The 5631-nt window shown below is 45.1% G+C and overlaps 1 pseudogene; it reads right to left on the reverse strand.

Annotated features, from left to right (window-relative positions):
• Positions 1-331: 331 nt before the first annotated feature.
• On the reverse strand, positions 332-5370 carry LOC121789639 (annotated as a pseudogene).
• Positions 5371-5631: the final 261 nt, after the last annotated feature.

A 5631-nucleotide genomic window follows, 5' to 3' on the forward strand; every position in this document is an offset into this window, starting at 1 on the left:
AAAAATCAAATTGAAAAATATAATTATTTTAAATGGAACAGCTTGATGATTATCGAAAAGTTTAGTTACATCAAACTATTACTGCGATCAAAGAGTTATAATATGATTTTTTTTTCTTGGCATGAAAAATAATGTAATTTGACTAGAAGCTTCTTAAATATGATTAGAACTCTTCTAAGGTACTACTATAAAAGTAAACAAACGCACACTAAAACTCTTTTTTATTTTTATTCTTGATTTTTGAATAAAAATGAACTAAGTTACATACACTGCAAGATTATCTAAGAACAAATGAATATTGGTGAAATTATGATTACAAACACGATTGATCTACCGTTAGCTGCAGCATATACAAATATGCCCTTTTCCCTATTCTCTCTTAGATGGATCAACAGAAAATCATCACTTTTGTTCTGCTCTAAATTATTCCAATGATCATATACATATACATATACGGATGGTGCAAAACTTCAGCATTTGGGATTTTGACCAAATCCGGACTGAGTTAGAGAGATACCGTTTCATAAAAGAACCCTCTCGCCGTTGGTTCCACTTAAAGAAGTATTGGCTCAGTTACCACAACATGTAGAAGTATTGGGAATGAATCGGCTTAGCCAGTTAGATAGCTCACAGTCGCTACGTGAAATGAGATATACCACGAAAGCAATGTACGCTGCAGTGCCATTGAGACGAGGGATCCAATCAACAAACCACTGACTTCGGAGAGGAAAAAGTGGAGCAAAAGGTATCCATTGATCACCATCACTAGCCCAGCCACCGTCCACGCGGCCCTCTACAGTGCAACAACATCAGTGTATTAGTTACTTACCTAACTTTAGAATTAAGGAGACATGCATTTTCAACAACCAAGAAACTAGCATTTAAGCAGTTAAGTCAATACAACATTGTACTGTTCAATACTTGCCACATTAAATAAGCCTCCAAGGGTCGCTTTTCACACAATAAGAATGTCATGTTTTGTTAACTGTATGCAATATTTTTCTATAGAAAAAGCACGATATCTCATTAAAAGCATATTTTCGAAAGGCATGTCGATGAGTTACACCGAATGCAATAATATTCTACAGAAAAACACGATATCTCATTAAAAGAATTTTTTCAAAAGCAATGTCGAGGAGTTACTTTTAGCTTAGACGATTGGAGAATATACTATCCAAGGCCAACTAAAATCCATAGTTTGCAATTGAATTAGGGTGGTTAAAGGATTTTTCGACTTACCCCAAGTAAAGGTCCAATCTTGAATGCTCCCATAAGCTGTTCCTTAGACACCAAGGTGAGAAGAGGGATGAGGGCAAAGGGTATCTGTATAGACTGTAGCACATTGAGCCACTCATTCAGTATATCTAGGGATGATTCTGATTTGTTAAAAAACCAATGCCACTATTATAGTTGGTACAATAGCACAACTTCGAGTGATCAAGGCCCTAGTGACTTCTTTAGACGGAGATTGGAAAAACCTCCCATTATGAATTGTCCAGCATATGTCCCAGTTATTGTACTACTCGCCCAGCGCCATAACCCAATGCCCCATATGTAGAGGATTGGAAAAAGACCACCACCATACTTCTCCTCTAGATACTGTCCTGCATTTACTAGGCCTATATATTCTGCCTGTTTGCTTCCACTGAAACCCTTAGCAAACACGTTGTCACACATAAGTTGATCAAGAAGGAGACGAAGAGGGCAGCTGAGGACTCGATAGAGTAATAGATGAGCGCCTCTTGGACCTGATCCTTCTTGTCCGGGTCAATTTTCCTTGATTGTACGAGAGCGAGTGCAAAAAACACATTGTGAGCATTGTGATGCATTATCACACACTCACACAGCCCTCCACAGCCTGCCGGATAGTTCTTGAACTAAGACGTGGAACCAAAAGACCTGTTAAGAGCACAATTATTCAGTTTGACCAAGTCATTCCTTAAATTGTTTTTTATTTTCTATGAGATAAATTTCCCATTTCAAATTTGAGCAATGAGATCATGATAGAGCTCTAACCTACTATAAGCTCCTTTCTGCTAGCTTAGCATCAGCAAACATCCAAGCAAATGATAGGCCCATAGTTGAGATAAGAACTGCAAACACAGCTTCCAACTTCCTCACTCCATAGTTTTCAAGAAGTAAAAATATAAAGCTGTAAAGCAATTTCAGACAAAAAAAATATCAGTCACCAACTCATCACCTAGCAGACAAACAGATAGACGTGTACATCTAACACCCTTTCGAGCCAAATATTGCTTTTCCCAAGAAAAGAACATTTCTAGCCTAGAATAAATGGAAAAGGTTGGATCTTTCTCTTTCTCAGCAACCAATTTATTAGGCATAAAGGTAATATCCTAGGCGTGAAGATAACAATTTCGACTTTAAAAGTACCATTATGCAGAAATGAATACGATTTCCACCCGAATCTAAAGTTAGTGACGTTAGAGCACCCGCAACGCATCTCGCGGGTGTCTCTTATCTCGTCCCTCCGAGACGTGACGGACGCGGGACGCGTTGCAAGCGTCCCGTCTCGTCACCATCCCGCCGAGACGACGGTCTCCGCCACGCGCCAGGCGCGACGTGGCGCGCGCAAGCGCCACGCGTGACGCCCACTCGCCAGCCGCCGGGAGTGGGCTTCGTCACGCTGACTCAATAAATCATTTTTTTAAAAAAATCGAATTTAATAAAAAAAATAAAAAAATCAACCGGTAATATTACCGTTTTCGACCATTTTTTCTTTTTTATTTTTATTTTTTTACTCTAGAAATACTTCTATTTCATCCTCATTACACAAACAAACACATATCTATTCTTCCCAAATCATCTCTATTTCCTCTCCAATTTTAATCTAACCTCTCCAATTTTCATCACAAAATGTCTGGCGGTGGCGGCTCTGGCGGGTTTGACATCAATCAGTTTGGCCAATGGGGGCATGTACAATGTATTGGGTGGTTCGGGTTCCGGTTCGTCGACGCCGGGCACCCAAGGCTCGTCGACGCCGGCGGGGTACCAACCACCCCATTTTGATGTGGATGCATACGCTCGTCCCTCCGCCCCGAGGTATTCGCAGGGATTATCCCAAATTAGGGAGGATTATCCGGATGAACCCACTCCGGAAGGAGGACGAGGCGATGGAAGCTCCAGGGCATTCGACGCCGTGGAGGAAGAGGCGGAGGCGGCCGAGGAGGAGGAGGATGTAGGCCGGCATCGGTACAGCCGCAAGGACACAATGGATGTGTACAACACCTGGATCAGCGTCTCGTACGATCCCATCGTCGGGAATCAACAAACTCGGAAATGCTTCTGGGAAAAGGTCACCGAGGCCTACAACGAGATTAAGCCGAAGGGGTCCTGCCGCCGCACATTGAAGATGCTCCGCGCTCACTTTGACCGAAGAGAGGTCAAAAAATTCAGCGGCATCTACAAGACTGAAGCGGCTCAATACCAAAGCGGAGCCACGGGAGCCGACACTCTGAGATAGGCTTTGCGAGTCTATTTCGACGACATCGGCAAAGAATTCAAATATGTCGATGTTTGGGAGGTCGTCAAAGACGAGGCAAGGTGGGCCGGCGGTGTCCAGTCCAGCACGGGCTCGACCTCGAAGCGCACGAAGCACACGGCGGGTGGCCAATACTCGTCTAGTGGGGGCGGTTCAGGTAGCACCGCACAAGAGGTTGTCTCGCAGGAGGTTAAGAGCACGGCGGACGATGCAGGGGGTCCTCCCGTGGGCGCCGTCGGCCGCAAGGGACTAAGGCGGCTAGAGGGAAGAGGGGCCGAGGCGAATCAAGCCAGGCGGGCTCCCAAGGGCCGCCCTCCTCCTTAATGTTCATGTACTTCACCGCCACGATGGCGAACACTTCCCGCATGATGCCTGCCCAATTTCAAGCCCATCATGCCGACATTGTGTATCTGGCGGGACAACTTGGTATTCCGCCTCCACCGCCTCCGGGGATGATTGCCGACGGAGTAGTTTTTATAATTTCTATAAAATTGTATTTTAAATTATGTCTTTTTTATTTATTTTGCCACGATATTAATTATGTATTTTTTTTAGGATTAAGTTGTAATTTTTATTTTATTTAATGAAGTGTGTTTTTATTAATTGAATTTATCGGAAATAAAAATAAAAAATGAAATTGAATGAATAGTTAAGGGATGAGATGGTTAAGAGACGAATAAGAGAATGAGTGTTGCAGGTTCTGTCTCTTAGTTAAGAGATGGAGCGAAAAGTGCAGTTGGCCTATGAATAGTTAAGAGAAGAGACGAGACGGTTAAGAGACGGATAAGAGACAGCGTTGCGGATGGCCTTAGAAGCATGAAAAAACATATGGTGGTTTCCACATAAGACAAACTAGCTTAACAGACACTTGGCTGAAAGAGCAAAAAATACCAAAAATCGAAGTAAAAATTATATTCTACAGTTACAAGTTAAAATAGTAAAACTAACATTTCTACCTTCACACAAAATTCGTTTTTTTACCATATGATTTTTTCCAGCTTCAATCTCCTATGCTCTCTCTAATTCGATTTTTCGGCACACAAGTAAAAACTTTTAAAATATCGATAAAATCACTGCAGAAAGAGAAATTACCAATCAGCAGCAGTAATTAGAACACCAGCCCAGAGAGGAAGAAACCCTCGGCTCAAAATCTGAATAGCGATGGCGCTTCCGATCACCTCCTGAATATCAGCCCCAATCAGAGCCACCTCCGCCATGAACCACAGCACAATCCTCGCCCAATCCGGATACTCATCGCGGCAGAGCTCCGCCAAGTGCTGCCCGGTGGCAACCCCTAATCTCGCCGACAGCAGCTGAATCAGCAGCCCCATCGCCGTCGCCCACATCAGCAGCCACAGCAGGGAGTATCCCGCAATAGCGCCGGCCTGAAGATCCCCCTCGAGATTCCCGGGATCTAGAAATGCGATGCTCATGAGGAACCCCGGACCGGTGAACATCCACAGCTTCTTCCATGAGAACGGCGGCGCCCCCGAGTAATTGGGGGTATCCAATTCGAAATCGGCGATCAGGATCTTCTGCCGCGCATCGTACGCCGCTTCCTCGTCTTCGTCGACTTCGGATTGAATCGGAGCGGCGTCGGATTTCGGCGAGGCGGATAGGGGCAGTAATCGGCGGGATTCATTCTCGTCTGCTTGCAGCAGCTGCGCTTCTGATTGGGAATTCCTAGGTGCATGGTTGTCTGGTGGGGTGGTTGAGTTCATTGGACTCTCCGAATTGCGGCCGAGCTTATCTATTTGGTTGGAGGCAGTGGTGCCTATGGTGGCAGGCGGTGGCGCGTGAGAGAGAAATCTGATTCGGTGAAGGCGAGTGGCGAAGCTACTGAATTTATAGATTAGTATGACAGCATCGGGGACAGTATCGTCATTTCGGGGACAGTATCGTCATTTCGTATATATGCCATTGCCCTTTTCTGGGTTAGGGCACCCACAATGGGGCGCTCGATGGCACGCATAGGACGATGCCTCCATTGTGGGTGCTCTCCATAGGGCGCGCCATATGCCCACGCCCTAAGCTTCGGGCGCGGAAGAAGCGCGGACGATAGCCTATCGTCCGCGGCATCGGGCACCATTGTGGGCTCGGCGGACGATGGGCGCGGACGATGACACGCGTTG

Source organism: Salvia splendens, unplaced genomic scaffold, assembly GCF_004379255.2.
Source record: "Salvia splendens isolate huo1 unplaced genomic scaffold, SspV2 ctg294, whole genome shotgun sequence".
Taxonomy (NCBI): Eukaryota; Viridiplantae; Streptophyta; class Magnoliopsida; order Lamiales; family Lamiaceae; genus Salvia; species Salvia splendens.